The sequence below is a fragment of the Cetorhinus maximus genome, chromosome 1 (assembly GCF_964194155.1).
Source record: "Cetorhinus maximus chromosome 1, sCetMax3.hap1.1, whole genome shotgun sequence".
Taxonomy (NCBI): domain Eukaryota; kingdom Metazoa; phylum Chordata; class Chondrichthyes; order Lamniformes; family Cetorhinidae; genus Cetorhinus; species Cetorhinus maximus.
In genome coordinates, this window is record NC_135879.1 from 59,549,183 (window position 1) to 59,566,274 (window position 17,092).

The window sequence follows — 17,092 nt, forward strand, 5'->3', positions numbered from 1 at the left end:
CAGTCCAATTCGGGACTTGAGCAAACTGTGTCCAGACCCTCCCCTTTCGTGACCACCACTCCACCCACCACCCACCCTTGAAAGTACTCAGCGCACTCATGCCCTTTTGAGAGAAAACCTTGGCTGATTTTATCCCTCAACCCACACCCCAGTTCCCTGCCACCTAAGGGGCTGCCTCTATTTTCTCACTGGCTGAGATCAGCTAACATGGGGAATGAAACCTGAGCTGACTTCTTTGTGTAGTTTAACCATAGAGGGTGGTACCACAATCTAACACCATGAGAAAGCCTTTTTAAAAATAAAGCTTCTTTAAAATGTTCCATTGCATGGTCTAATGAACTTTGGTTGTTTTGGAGATCGATTTTCGTCTAATTTAATATCTGTTCACAAGTTCATTCTAAAATAGTTTTGTGTATTAACAGCTGTGCTTATGGCAGCTCTTTTCTCCTTGTTCTTTTATGGTAGTTATTACATAGCTTAGTTGCTGTGAAGAATGCTGCTGCTTTATTTACCAGACTAAAATGGGTGCGGCTTGTGGAATAATGACTACCCTCACTGCATAAAATCTCTGCTGTCCGTTCACTATATGTGCAATCTCAGCAGGCTCCAAAGTTCAAGATTCAGAACAAAGTGTGAATCTGCTTATTGGCATGAGTTTTGCTGTTGTAATAGTTGTCAGCCATGGCCCAGTCGGTAGCAACCCCACTCCTGAGTCAAAAGATTATGGCCAGAATTTTACCTTCGGTGTGCGGGCGCACGCCTGAACGTAATATGATGCGCGATGATGTCAGGCGTGCGTCCCGACGTCATCACGCACTCGTGCGATATTTCGTTCGGTGGGCGCACGCTGGAGTCAACTGCGCGCCCGCCGATAATTGAAAGGCCTATTAAGACCATTAACAAGATAATTAACTTGAAATTTATACTGCCCATCTAACGTAACAGTTGGCGGGCCGGCGAAAAGGCCAAGCGGCCTTTACATTTTTTAGGAAACCTCATCCACGAGCAGGATGATGTTTCCTAAAGCTATTACAAATTAAATAAAAAGTTTCATTTGAATTTAAAAACATGTCCCATCTCATGTGACTCATGGGGGAACATGTTTCATTAAATTTTTATTGTTGTTATTAATTTTTTAAAAAAGCGCTTCAATCTCCCTGAGGCATGGAGCTGCCTCGGAGATTGAAGCGATCTTTCACACGCATCTGCACACTGGACTTGACTCTCCCTCCTCCCCCCACCTGCACAGGTGGCGCTTAGCGCTGCCGCTCACGATCCACGCAGGGCAGGCCTTAATTGGCCCGCTCATGTGAAATCGCGGAGCCGATCGCTGGCAGTAGTCGGCTTCCCGACCGCTCCTGCTGAACCCGCCCAACGAGGGAAAAATTCTGGCCTATGAGTTTTAAGTCTCACTCCAGGACATGAGCACAGAACATCAAGGCCGACACTTCAGTGTAATGTTAGAGGTGCCATCTTTCAGATGGAAAGTTAAACCAAGGCCCTGTCTGTCCTCTCAGTTGAATATAAAAGATTCCTCAATACCCTTTCAAAGAAGAGTTATTCCTGATGTATTAGCCAATATTTATCCCTCAAGCAATATCACTAGAACAAATTATCTGGTTTTTGTCACACACTGTTTGTGGAAACCTGTTGTGTGCAAATTGGCTACCACATTTCCTACATTATAACAGTGACTAGAATTCCAAGCTACCTAATTGGCAGAAAAGCACTTTGGGATTTCCTTGTGGCCATGAAAGGCCCTATTTAAATAAAAGCAAGTCTTCTCTTTTTAATGTAATGATCAATAGACTTGGGCAGTTTTAACATGCATTATATTTCAGCAATGTGCATTAAATTCCAAATGACATGCTTCGTTCAGTTACTATGGACATCCCATACCATTGTTCCACTACCAGGCTAGACCTTGGACCTAAATCAATGAGACTTTTCTGCTTTGTAAATTTTGCATGTAGAATTTATGCTAGCATAAATTCAGCATGAAAGTCACCCATAATGAACGTTGGAGAGACTTTGATGTGGGAAACTGAAACATCGCATTGGTGCAGTTAGAGTTTCTCTTCTGAGATTCAAGTTAATATGTAGATGCAGAATTTGCTGCCAAAATAACGTCGAGTGTAATGGCACTGGCTGTTATTAATATGTAAATTAGCCAGCAACTTGTGGTGAGGAAGTGATAACAGCTAGTTCCTGGACAGTTTACTCAGCTTTGCTATTGGCCTCACAAAAATGGCGTCTCACTCTCAACTTCCGCATGAGTTCCATGAAGTTGCTGCATTTACACATTAATTAACTTTCTGTGGCAAGTTTAATTTGTGGAAATTTTTTGAATTACCTAGGAGCTTGGGGAGCCTGTAGTTAACCGTTGCTTTCTCCATGGTAACGTCTTGGCCAATTGGAGTCAACCTGCCAACCAATCAGCACCCTTTTCTCCTGTAATATAAATTGTTGCGATCATTTGAAATTTGGCATTCTTGCATTTGTCCTGATGAATGCAAGATGCAAAGGTTCGGCAACATGTTTCCCTTTTCAGCAATATTCAAAGTTAGAGCTGCCAATTAATAGTATAAATAGGTTTTCGATAAGGACAGTTATTCTTGCATTGCCATACAGTATCTCCAGCCCAGCAAGGGAATAATTTCAGCTGTCGTGTCCCGTACTTACAAGTAGCAAATTTTTATTAGATGTTTTTAAAATTTAAAATTATTTTCTTTTCTGTCTTTCTCTCCTCTCTCTCCTCTCTCTCATACTCCAGTCTTTCTTGCCTTCCCTTTTCATCTCTTTTCGCACCTGATTGGACTCGCTTTCACTCCCTCTATCCTCTTCCCTCTCCATCATTCCTCCATTTATTTCAATCCTCAAATCTCATTGCTGAAGAAGGTACCCTATTGTTCACTAAGGCGATCAGCAGCTTTGTTGCTCTCACACTTTTGGAAACTCTGACAAAATTGTTTCGACCTTACACTATCTCCAATGTCTCAAATTGCTTTACAGCCAATTAAGTACTTTTGAAGTGTGCTCACTATCGTAATGTAGGAAATGCAGCAGCCAATTTGTAGGCAAGCTCTGACAAGCAACACCATGATAGTAACCAGATACACTGATTTTGTGATGGTACTTGAGGGATAAGTATTGGCCAGGACATATCACCTAAGAAATAGGGGCAGGTGTAGGCCATTTGGCCCCTCGAGCCTGCTCATCCAGGTCATGGCTGACTTGATTGTGGCCTTAATTCCACTTCTCTGCCCTATCTCCATAAGCTTTGACTCCCTGTATGTCAAAATCTGTCCAACTCACACAGTGGGAATAACTCCCCTGCTCCTCTTGAAATTGTGCCATGGAATCTTTTATATTCACCCACGCAGGCAGTTGGGGCTTTGGTTTAACATCTCATCCAAAAGCCAGCAATTCTGACAATGCAGCACTCCCTCGGTACTGCATTGGAGGTCAGCCTTGATTTTGTGCTCAAGTCCTGTAGTGGGATTCCACCCAGAACCTTGTAACTCAGAGGTGCAAGTGCTACCAATTGAACCATGGCTAATACTAGGGGAAACTAATCGACTAACGTGGCTTGCCGCAGCAAGATCTGGTATTATATTGAAGTAGAACTTCCTGCTGCTGCTGACAGTTGAACTCCTGTGTATTTGATAAAGGCATCTGTGGGAATTAAGCTTAGTACAAAGTAGTTAAAACTACCAAAATAACTGCCTTGGTCAAACATGGGAATTATCTTCAATTTTTTTCTTTGAACACAGCAAATATTCCCATGTGAATCTTGCACTAAATCACATGTCTTTTCAGTAGAGTGACCCAGTGAGGACTATTATTAGTGTCCTCATTGGAAAGGAAAAACACCAGCTTTAAGCAGGAGAACAATGAGAAGAGGTGTGTTTATCAAAGGAATTTCCCTAAAGAGCTGCATTTCTTGTATGTTCCCAAATCTCAGATTTTTAGTTGAGCCAAACTGTACTAGTTCCACTGGATGAAAATGTTTAAGCTCATTGGTCATAATGTTTATGGGAAAGAAGTGGCAAGGTATGATGGTGTTTTTAAGAGGGGGGAGGTGGGGGGAAGTTACTTAAAAACATTTCAATATGCATAAAAGTGTGTGAGCTTGAAATGTCAATTGTGTGTCTGTCTTTAACCAAACCCCCCCAACATTGAGTAACAGTTAGTTGAAACGTAGATCTGGTGTTTTGACCTGGTTTCCCCACCTGCCCTTGGAAAAATGTCATTCCATTTTGCCAATGACAAGTTAAGTGCAGGTATTCACCCAAGCTCATTGGAACACACCTAAACCTAAAGTATGAGTAAATCAGCATAAACAATCATGGAAGATACTGCATCCACTGCCATATATCATTTAACATCATTTAAGTATGAAAATGTAAGTTTAAACTTGTGCAATTAGTTTATGCCCCAATTATGTGTGGGTGTCTGGGCACAAATGTTGAGGAAACATCAGACTGTAGTCATTAGTGACCTGTGTCTCAATTTTTAAAAAATATTTGTATATTTATAACCCTATTTGGGATCCATGGGGTGATTATAGTAAGGATAAAGAAAGATTTACATTATATAGCAAGTTCAGGAGATAAAACAGTGCAAGTGGAGAGACAGTCGGGAGATTGAAAACAGTGCGAGTACAGAAACATACTTTCTGTGTGCTTGTTTAAAAATTTAAGAATTTATAGGCACAGGAGAGGGAGCTGATTTGTGAGTAAAGGTGAAGAATTTCGACTTTCAACTAATCTCCAGTTTATAGTTAATAGTACAAGAGTAAGATTAAAGTGAGTAAAAGTAACTAAAGTTTAAGTAAAAAGTGATTTAAGTTTAAGGTTAAGGCATGGTAGGACAGTTCAGCCAAGCAGAATACCCATCCTGTGGCATGTGGGAAGTTGTGGACACTTCTCGTGACTTGGACAAGCCCGTGTGCAGGAAGTGTCACCAGCTGCACAAGCTTGAGCTCCGCGTTTCAGAGTTTGAGCAGCGGCTGGAGTCACGGGTAAATCCGGGAGGCAGAGAACTATGTGGATAGAACATTCAGGAGGTGGTCATACCACAAGTTAGGGGCAAGCAGGCAGTCAAGGGATGGGTGACCGCCAAAAGACCAAGAGAAACAGGCAGGTAGTGCAGGAGTCCCCAGACGTCCCACTCACTAACCAATCGGGTTTCCATTCTGGATATCGCTGAAACCGAATGAACCACCCATTGACCTAGGCATCAGAAACGACAACAGTAATCTCGGCTCGACCCTGCTAAATCCTCCTTATTAAAATCTGGGGGCTAGTACCAAAGCTGGGAGAGCTGTCTCACAGACTAGTCAAGAAAACAGCCTGACATAGCCATCCTCACGGAACTGTTACAGATAATGTCCCAGACACCACCATCACTATCCCTGGGTATGTCCTGTCCCACCAACAGGGCAGACCCAGCAGAGGTGGTGGCACAGTGGTATACAGTTGGGAGGGAGTTGCCCTGGGAGCCCGCAACATCGACTCCAGATCCCATGAAGTCTCATGGCATCAGGTCAAACATGGGCAAGGAAACCTCCTACTGATTACCACGTACCACCCTCCCTCAGAAGATGAATTAGTGCTCCTCCATGTTGAACACCACTTGGAGGAAGCACTGAGGGCGAGAAGGGCGCAGAATGTACTCCGGGTGGGGGACTTCAATGTCCATCACCAAGAGTGGCTCGGTAACACCACTACTAACTGAGCTGGCCGAGTCCTAAATGACATAGCTGCTAGACTGGGTCTGTGGCAGGTGGCGAGGGAACCAACAAGAGGGAAAATCGTACTTGATCTCATCCTCACCAGCTTGCCTGCCACATAGGCATCTGTCCATGACAGTATTGGTAGGAGTGACCACCGCACAGGCATTGTGGAGATGAAGTCCCGCCTTCACATTGAGGATACACAGTACGATGGAGGGCATCACTACCGCTATGCTAAATGGGTTAGATTTTGAACAGATCTACCAACTCAATACTGGGCATCCATGAGGCACTGTGGGCTATCAGCAGCAGCAGAATTGTACTCGAACACAATCTGTAACCTCATAGCTCAGCATATCCCCCACTCTACCATTACCATCAAGCCAGGGGATCAACCCTGGTTCAATGAGGAGTGCAGGAGGGCATGCCAGGAGCAGCACCAAGCATACCTAAAAATGAGGTGTCAACCTGGTGAAGTTATGACACAGGATTATTTGCATGCCAAACAGCATAAGCAGCAAGTGATAGACAGAGCTAAGCGATTCCACAGCCAACGGATCAGATGTAAGCTCTGCAGTCCTGCCACATCCAGTTGTGAATGGTGGTGGACAATTAAACAATTCACTGGCGGAGGCGGCCCCACAAATACCCCCAACCTCAATGATGGAGAAGCCCAGCACATCAGTGCAAAAGATGTGACTGAAGCATTCGCAACAATTTTCAGCCAGAAGTGATGAGCAGATGATCCATCTCGACCTCTTCCGGACGTCCACAGTATCACAGATGCCAGTCTTCAGCCAATTTGATTCACTCCACAAGATATCAAGAAACGGCTGAAGGCACTGGATAGTGAAAAGGCTACGGGCCCTGACAATATTCCAGCAATGGTACTGAACACCTGTGCTCCAGAACTTGCCCTAGCCAGGCTGTTCCAGTACAGCTACAACACTGGCATCTATCCGGCTATGTGGAAAATTGCCCAGGGATGTACTGTATACAAAGAGCAGGACAAATCCAATCTAGCCAATTACCATCCCATCAGTCTACTCTCGATCATCAGTAAAGTAATAGAAGGGGTCTTCAACAGTGTAGCGCTTGCTTAGCAATAACCTGCTCACTGATGCCCAGTTTGGGTTCCACCAGGGCCACACAGCTCCTGACCTCATTACAGCCTTGGTTCAAACATGGACAAAAGAGCTGAACTCCCGAGGTGAGGTGGCAGTGAATGTTCTTGACATCAAGGCCATGTTTGACCAAGTGTGGCATCAAGGAGCCCTAACAAAACTGGAGTCACTGCGAATCTTGAGGAAAACTCTACGCTGGTTGGAGTTATACCTAGCACAAAGGAAGATGGTTGTGGTTGTTGGAGGTCAGTCATCTCAGCTCCAGGACATCACTGCAGGAGTTCCTCAGGGTGGTGTCCTAGGCCCAACCATCTTCAACAGCTTCGTCAATGAACTTCCTTCCATCATAAGGTCAGAAGTGGGGATGTTTGCTGATGATTACACAATGTTAACACCATTCAGATATTGAGGCAGTCCATGTCCAAATGCAGCAAGACCTGGACAATATCCAGGCTTAGGTTGACAAGTGGCAAATAACATTCGCACCACACAAGTGCCAGGCACTGACCATCTCCAACAAGAAAGAATCTAACCATTGTCCCTTGACATTCATTGGCATTATCATCACTGAATCCCCTACGATCAACATCCTGGGGGCTTCTATTGACCAGAAACTGAACTGGACTAGCCATATAAATACTGTGGCTATAAGAGCAGGTAAGAGGCTAGGAATCCTGTGGCGAGTAACTGGCCTCCTGACTCCCCAAAGACTGTCCACCATCTACAAGGCACAAGTCAGGAGTGTGATGGAACATTCCCCACTCGCCTGGATGAGTGCAGGTCCCACAACACTCAAGAAGCTTCACACCATCCAGGACAAAGCAGCCTACTTGATTGGCACCACATCCACAAACATTCACTCCCTCCAACACCGACGCACAATAGCAGCAGTGTGTACCCATCTACAAGATGCACTGCAGGAATTCACCAAGGCTCCTTCGACAGTACCTTCCAAACCCACAACCAACACCATCTAGAAGGACAAGGGCAGCAGACCAATGGGAACACCACCACTTGGAAGCTCCCCTCCAATCACTCACCATCCTGACTTGGAAATATATCGTCGCTCTTTCACTGTCGCTGAGTGACAATCCCTGAACTCCTTTCCTAACAGCACTGTGGGTGTACCTACACCACGTGGACTGCAGCGGTTCCAGACGGCAGCTCACCGCAACCTTCTTGAGGGCAACTAGGGGTGGGCAATAAATGCTGGCCCAGCCGGTGAAGCCCACATCCCATGAATGAATTTTTAAAAAATCAGTGAGGGCGATGGATCCTTGGAGGAGTGCAGCAAGTGCAAGCCCGTGGCACCACAGGTTGCCCAGCTGTACAGGATGGGAGGAAGAAGAGCAGCAGGGCAGTATTGATAGGGGATTCTTTATTTAGGGGAACAGACAGGCATTTCTGCGGCTATCAACGTGCCTCCAGAATGGTTTGTTGCTGCCCTGGTGCTAGGGTCGAGGATGTCACAGAATGGCTGCGGGACATTGTTGTGGGGGAGGGCGAAGAGCCAGAGGTCGTGGCCTACATTGGTACTAACGACATAGGTAGGAACGGGGACGTGGCCCTGCAATCAGAATTTAGGGAGCCAGGTAGAAATTTACCAAACAGTAGTAATCTCCGGATTACTCCCGGTGCCGTATGCAAGTGAGTACAGTAATAAGAAGATAAGACAGATGAATGTGTGGCTGGAAAGATGGTGTAGGAAGGAGGGCTTTAGATTCCTGCAACACTGGGACGGGCTCTGGGGGAGATGGGCCTGTACAAGCCAGACGAGTTGCATCTGATCATAGCCGGGACTGAGTTCCTTGCGGGTTGTTTTGCTAGTGCTGTTGGGGAGGGTTTAAACTAACTCAGAAGGGGTGTGAAAACCAGGAGAGAATATTAGAAAGTAATACCAGGGTGCACGAAATGCTGGGAGAGGCAGATAGCACTAAAATAGAGAATAGTAAATTAATAGATGGAGTTGGGAGTAAAGGGAGCAAGTATGAAGTCTAAATCAGGGTTACACTGCATGTATGTGAGTGCACAAGTATAGTTAATAAAATTGCGGAGTTACAGGCACAGATTGCCTTGTGGGATTATGATGTTAAGGCGATAATGGAGACCTGGCTTAAGGAAGGGCAGATCTGGGTGTTAAATATTCCTGGTTACAAGGTGTTCAGAAAAGATATGAAAGGAGGAGGGGTGGCATTTTTGGTTACAGAGAGTATTGCAACAGTGGACAAAGAGGATGTGTCAGCGGATTCAAGGACAGAATCGATTTGGCTAGAGCTCAGGAATAAGAAGGGTGCAATTACATTGCTCAGTGTAATATAGAGACCACCAGCTAGTGGGAAGGATACAGAGGAAGAAATCTGCAAGGAAATTACAATGAGGTGTAAACATAGAGTAGTTACAATGGGGGACTTTAATTACCCATATATGGACTTGGATAGTGGTAGTTTAAGGGGCAGTGAGGGACAAGCATTCCTAGATTGTGTCCAGGAGAATTTTCTACAGCAGTATGTGTCCAGTCCAACAAGAAAGGAGGCACTGCTAGACCTGGTTCTTGGGAATGAGGTGGGCCAAGTAAATCAAGTGACAGTGGGGGAGCATTTCAGGGACAGTGATCATTGTATAATAAGGTTTAGGATGACGGTGGAAAATGGCATTGGTCAATCCAGAGTAAGAATAATAAGCTGGCAGAGAGTGGACTTCAATGGGCCAAGAATGGAGCTGGACTGGATAGACTGGAACCAAAGGTTGGCGGGAAAAACTGTGGCTGAACTAAGGGTTACCTTCAAAGAACAAAGAGGAGATAGTTTGGGCACAGTCAAGGTGTGTGCCCTCAAAAGGGAAGGGTAGGACAAACAAATCCAGAGTTCCCTGGATGACAAAGGAGATAGAAATTAAGTTAAAGAAGAAAAAATATGCTTACAACAGGTGTCAGGTAGCAACTACAATTGACAACCAAGCTGAATACCGAAGGTTCAGAAGGGATATGAGAAAGCAAACAGGAGAAGTAAAGGGGGATTATGAAAAAAGACTGGCAGCTAACATAAAAGAAAATCCCAAAGTATTCTATAAGCACATCAATAGTAAAAAGGTGGTAAAAGGAGGAGTTGGGCTGATTTAGGGACCAAAAAGGGGATTTACACATAGAGGCAAGAGGCATGGCTGAGGTGTTAAATTAATACTTTGCATCTGTCTTTACCTATGAGGCAGATGCTGCCCAGGCCATGGTGACAGAGGAGGAAACTCAGTCACTAGTACTGGTACTTCAAGTTGATAAGGTGCCGGGACTGGATGAAATGCATCCAAGAATATTGAAGGAAGTGAGAGTGGAAACTGCAGAGACACTGGCAATAATCTTTCAATGTTCCCTGGATTCGGGGGAGGTGCCGGAGGACTGGAGAATTGCAAACATTACGCCCTTGTTCAAAAAAGGTTGTAAAGATCTGCCCAGCAATTACAGACCAGTCAGTTCAACTTCAGTGATGGGGAAACTTCTAGAAACAATTATTTGGGATAGAAAAAATGTGAATTGATTTGGAAGAGTCAGCATGAATTTGTTGAAGGAAAACCGTGTCTAACTAACTTGCTGGAGTTTTTTAACGAGGTAACAGAGATCGTTGATGAGGGCAGGGCCGTTGATGTGGCGTATATGGACTTCCAAAACACGTTTGATACAGTGCCACACAACAGACTTGTGAGGAATGTTATAGGTCATGGGATAAAAGAGACAGTTGCAATGTGGATAGAAAATTGGCTGAGGGATTGGAAACAGAGAGTAATGGTTAATGGGTATTTTTCAGGCTGGAAGAAGGTTTGAAGTGGAGTTCCCAGGGGTTGGTATTGGGACCCTTGCTTTTCCTGATTATATATAAATGATCCAGACCTTGATGTGCAGGGTACAATTTCAAAGTTTGCGGATGACACAAAACTTGGGAGAATTGTAAACCGTGAGGAGGAGAGTGTAGAATTTCAAAAGGGCATTGACACATTGGTGGAGTGGGCAGATAGATGGTAGATGAGGTTCAGTGCAGAAAAGTGTGAGGTGATACACTTTGGTACAAAGAACATGGTGAGGCAGTATAAAATAAAGGATACTATTCTAAAGGGTGTGCAGAGAGAGGGACCTGGGTGCATGTGTACATAAGTCATTAAAGGTGGCAGGACAGGCTGAAAGAGCTGTTTCTAAAGTATACAGTATTCTAGGCTTCATTAATAGGGGCATAGAGTACAAGCGAGGGAGGTTCCAGGGATGAGACGCTTCAGTTATGAGGAAAGACTGGAGAAGTTGCGACTGTTTTCCTTGAGGAGGAGAAGGCTAAGAGGAGACTTGAAAGAAGTTTTTAAAATCATAAGGGGTCTGGACAGAGTTGAAAGGGAGAAACTGTTCACGCTCGTGAACAGGTCGAGAATCGGAGGGCTCAGTTTTAAAGTGTTTTGTAAAAGAAGCAAATGCAAGTTGAGAAAAGACTTTTTCACACAGTGAGTAGTTAGGGTTTGGAATACACTGCCTGGAAGTGTGGTGGAGGCAACTTCAATTGAAGCATTCAAGAGGGCATTGGATGATTATTTAAATTGAAACAATGTACAGGGAAAAGGCAGGAGATTGGCACTAAGTTAAAATACACAGAGAGCCGGTGCAGACACGATGGGCCGAATGGCCTCCTCCTACACCGTAACAATTCTATGCTAACATCTTTCATGACTGCAAGATGTCCTGTCGGGCTTTGCAGCTAATTAAAATACTTTTGAAGTGTAGTCACTTTGTAACAATGTAGATAAGCTAACCTATTATAAAGGTGATGTGTATTAATAAATATAAAACTAATTAGAGAAAATGGGAAATGGCAAATGAATGAAAATATCACTCTAAAATTAGATGTACCAGTACAAGGGGGCACAGAGAATCTAGATAAAACTTACTGACTTTGGAGGGACTTTTTAAGTTTGGAGATCTATTATTCCATTTAATTGTGCAATGCAATTAAATGTGTTCTGTAAGCAACCATATGCTGCCACTCTGGTTCTCCATGTGGTTATTGCCCCCACTGACCTTAAGCGCATGTGCACCTTGCTGTGGAATTTTTATAATTCTGATATGAGTGCTACCAAACATTTCAATCTACGATCTGAATACACAAAACGGTTTCCATCTTCCATATAATATGGGAATGTCCAAATTTTGTTTGTCTCAGTCGGCTACTTGACTGAGCACCATGTAGCTCTATAGGTCACACAGGAAACAATTGAAATACAAAACACCATATTCAAGAAATACTTTGAATAGTGGAACATTCAATTCTTAAAAAATCTATTTCAAAACCCTTGCAAAGGCATTCTGTTACTTAACGCACTTTACGGCTGATGTACAAGTATTCTTACTCGTGTGTTCATGTAAATTTCTTTGCTATTTTAATGAAGGAGTTAACCCATGTCTTGATGCCTTAATTAAAATAGCAGAGTAAGAATTTAAAGCATAATTACTATTCATGGCATACACGACTTCAGCTGCTTGCCATCACACTCAGTGGAAGAACTGAGCAAATTCATGTTAATTTGCTTTTTTAATATTTATGTATCAAAATGTTAGTTGGAAATCCACTATGCTTATGGATATTTACCAACTTTCTTTAAACAGGTTATAATCTGTCTGTTTTTGTTTACCCACAAAATCCAGCACCATACAAAATCTAGTTATAAATAAAATGAATCACTTGGGTTTTGTGGTTCAGATAACATGGGCTTATAGCCAGGTATGACCTACAAGCAGTTTAGACATCCACGTCGTCATCTTTTAAGTGACAAGGTCCAACTGTATAATATTCCAAATTGTACTTTGTACTTCATAAATTGGCCCATGGGGTAAATGAGTCAATGAGCTGGCAGGATTAAGCCAGAGGAAATGCTCCATTATTCCATTATAAAGATGTTTGCGACCTCCTGAAGTAATACATCTGAAAGAGAATGGGGAGCGTTTCTGGAGACGCTCTAATTGTTGGTCTTCCCTAATTGCTTCTTTTCCTCATTATTACCCAATTGCCAGTTTCAATTCGGATGCAATAACAGATAATGTGCTAAAACAGTATCGGTTTTGCTTATTGGTACAGTCCGCAGTAGAAGTTAAAGCCCGATTTTTAACTTGGAGGAAGTAAGACATTTTTGGGGGTGTGGCTGGGGTGAGGGAGGTGGGCAGCGGAGGATAAGCTTGCACAGCCCTCCACAGCTTCATTACCCTAGGACTGATTTTTCCCAAACTGGGGGCAGTATAGAAGGGAGAGCGGCAGGCAGGATCATGAATTTGTGTGGCAGCAGACTGCCGCTGGGAAACGAAGGAAATGGCCCTCAATAGTCAGCGTGTGATCTTGGTCAGGGAAGGGAGGGAGGAGCCCTGGGGCAGGAAAGACTTCCCTGTGGGTTCCAGGAGAGCACTCCTGCTCCTCGCCCACAAAAGAATGTTTAAAAAATAAAATTTTCTTAGCTGCTCAGCCGTCTTCTTGCTGGGTGTGGTCCTGAAGCCTTTTGGGGCATGATACCTGATTGAAACTACTCTTCTTGAATAACCGAGTGAGGAGTAGTTAAAGCAAATGCCATCCTTATTGTTTAAGTATAATCCAGCAGCATGTTTGTTTTTAAAAAGGCAAATTTTCAAGAGAAACTGCAAATGATGTAAGCCTGAAATGCAAAACATGCTGGAACTCTTTGTCCTTCGTGGGGAAAATGCCTGTGTTCACCATCTGGGCTGTTGTGTAGGGTTCCAGTGGGTAGATAGGTGACTGTGAAGGCCGATCTGCACCCAGAATGTTCTGCTGCAAATAGGACAGGGGACTACAAACAATTTGGGTTAAGGATGAGGTTGCTGGCTCAGGATTTCCTCTCCTTGCATTTTCTCTCTGCATCTGATATGCACTTGCTTTCGAAGGAGGCTGCACCATTTTTTATTTGGCTATGTTTATTTGGCAGTGTTCCTGGGTGAGTTTCTCCTAGGACAGAAAGTCGATATCAAAACTTCTCTGTGAAGCCTTCTGAGTGCCCTTGTAGAGTTTCCTTTGACCATCATGAGAGTGCACCCCAAACTTGAGCTCTCCATAAAAGATTCACTTTGGCAAATGAGTGTCAGGCATTCTGGGTTCATAACCAGCCCATCTCAGATGTGACTGTCTCAATATGTTGTGGATGTTTGGCATGCCAGCTTGGTTGAGCACCCAAGGTTGGTGATTCTTCCGTGTATCTCGATGTTAATATAGAAAGCTCAAGAGAGTGTGCTGCTGTGATAAATTAACTTATCCACTGCTGGTAGGTTCTGGTCATGAACTGAAACCTTGGGCTGGAGATGGGGCTTTTCTGGAGCAGGCTGGTACATTTTTTGTTTTCTGTGCCGATTGTAAGGCCAAAGTTGCCGCATGCATTGGTGAACAAGTCTATGCCATATTTCACGTCCAACTCTGAATTGGCAATGCACATTCATCAGCAAACAAGAAATTGTGAAGTATGTCCTTGGAGACTTTGATCTTTGTCTGCAGTCGTCTCAGGTTGAGCAGCTTCCAGCCCATGCAATATCAGATTTTGATGCCAGGACTACCATCATGGAAGGCACCGGAGAGCATGGTGGAGAAAATCATGCTGAAGGGGGTTGGTGCTAGTCTGAAGCCCTGTTTACCTCTATTAGTGACTGGAATGGGTCAGAAGACTCATCATCATTCATGTCATTATGGAACTGTTGAACCATTGTGATGAATTTCTCCGTTACCTTCCAAAGGCCCCCAAGGCTGACTGTGTCAATTTCTTGGTCAGGTCAACAAGTGTGGTGGTGAGGTTCATGTTCTGTTCTTGGCATTTCCCCTGGAGCTGTCTAACTGCTAATACCATATCAGTGGTTCCTCAACCTCTTCTGAAGCCACACTGACTCTCCAGCAACAGATCCTGGCTGAGGTGTTGCTGTAAATGGTTCAGAAGGATTCTGGTGAAGATTTTGCTGGCAATGGAGAGAAGTGAGATTCCTTTATGATTGTCACAAGGTTGACGGGTTCTTTTCTGCTTGTACAGGTTGACAATGGAGGCATTTTTGTATTTTTGAGAGATGCTTCTTTGCTTCAACACATGAAGGCCAATTGAGAATGTTTCTAGAATTTGGGCTTTTTCTGTGAGCAATGTTGACTTGTTGGCCACGAGGCTTGGTGATGACCCAATAGACTGGCACCCATAGGCAGATTTCAGAGCATTGTTAAATCCCTTCCAGTATTTTATGGCCTGTAGGTGATTGAAGTTCTCTGTTTTCTGATTCAGCCAACTGTCTTGGATCTCTCTAAGCTTGCAATGGACAGTCCTGTGGATGTTTTGGTAGGCATCATGCTTGATTAGTGGTGACCTGTCACTGAGGTAGTAGTTTCTAGATTACCTCATTTAACCTACCTTGGTGCTTAGAAAGGTAGGACCAAGGGTCTCTAAGGCAGTGGCGTACACTATACCTCTGTACACAGATGACCCTCCAGTCTCTGAGAGATTCCTTCATGACTGCCTGTTTGAGCTTTGAGATGTTTAATGGGCCAGAATTTCCGTGGAGTAGCAATCATTGTTGGATTACCACTTTGCTCCTATTTACTTACACTAAAATGCAGCTGCAACTTGCTCGTCTGATCTTCTGACTAGGGCTGGCTGAGAAAAGTGCATTGCAGTGAGTTCTCAAGTACTTCTGTCACGTGCAGGAGAATTGAGCATGTTCAAGACAGAAATCAATAGATTCCTGGAGACCAATGACATCAAGGGATATGGAGATAGTTGGGGAAGATGGCGTTGAGGTAAATGATTAGCCATGATCATGGATTGGATTATCATGAGGGAGAGTTGTGCATCGTCAGCCTCACTATCTCATCCTGACTTGACTCGTCTTGCCACTGGGCCAAGATAAGATGGCTGGAGGTAGATCTGGATGCAGTGGGTTACCAGGACACCTTCTGTGTTTTGTCAAGCTCTATGCATTCCCCATCACATTGCTGACCTGCCTTTAAGACCATTGGAACTTAGATTGGTCTCATCCGCTCAGTCTGCTGGAATCAGACTTCACATGCCAGGGTATACAAATCCTTAAGCTGCTGAGAGTAGGAGACACAATGGCTACCCTCACATGCTTTGGCTTGCCAGTCAAAGTGGCTACTGGGGTCTGGCCACTATCGAATGCTAACAAGTATTTGGAGACACAGGTGAGAGTTGGGTGAATGTGAGGACCAATACAGGATTCACCACTCCAAAGAATAGAGTGAACTCACCTGTGAGAGGTGCTACCCCTCATTCCACCCTGCTGGAAATGCACAGGAGGGGAAGGTAGGTTATGATGTTTTTATTGGAACACATTATTGGAATTGAAATGACCTGCAGATTGCCTAAAAATATTGAGTGCATCAATCACAGGAAAATAGGCATTTTACTATGGTAGGAAAAATAAAGAGGAGGAGGATAAGGGAAGAGGAAAGAATTATTAATGCGGCAGTTCAGATATATAGGAAGGACTGAAAAATGTGCAAATTTTATGTTGGGGTTGAAGAAACATAGGAAATATCCATATACAAAAGGGGAATAACAAAACTTTTCTCTTTAAATTTTTTGCCAGTTGGCTCTTGCCTTGAAAAAGTGATCCTATGCAAAAAATATTCCTTTTATGGTTAATTGTAGGTTACTTAGGGAGTTATATGGATTTATCTTCTCTGGCAAGAGAGACCTTCTCTCATAACGTCTGTTAATCCTAACCTCAGAACAGCACTTGGCACTGTACCTTTGGAAATTGTAGTATTTCCAAACCAGCTACTCTAATGCCCTTCCAGAATGAGATTATCACTTTTTCTGTGGGATTGTAACCACATTTACTCTGAACCCACTTTCACCTGGAACCGGGTCGAAGCTTGCTGCATTCATTTCACATCGAACACTTGATAGAGATAGCAAACTTTCTTTCCATCTGAATGGGATTGAAACCAAGGCTTCGGAAGTAAATACCTCCCCTTTTCCCCCAGATTGTTTTTTTTTTGTTTCCATCTCCTCCTCTACTGTGCTCCCCATTCCTTACGCTGTTCTGTAACCAGGTCAGACGAGGAGCTACTCTCCAAGCCAGAAGGCTTGTGAGAGTAGTTTAAGATTATCTATCTTTACTCCACCTTCTCTCTTCCTCCACACAGCCTTTCATTATGAGGAAGATCTTAAGCTTCATTTTGTTGGTTGCATTCTTCATTGGCATGACTGATATTGG

General features: G+C 43.9%; 1 protein-coding gene across 1 annotated transcript in view; it reads left to right on the forward strand.

The window, feature by feature from the left end:
- Positions 1-17,092, forward strand: part of arhgap10 (Rho GTPase activating protein 10) — a 240,081-nt gene that overhangs the window by 74,608 nt on the left and 148,381 nt on the right. The window lies entirely within an intron of this gene.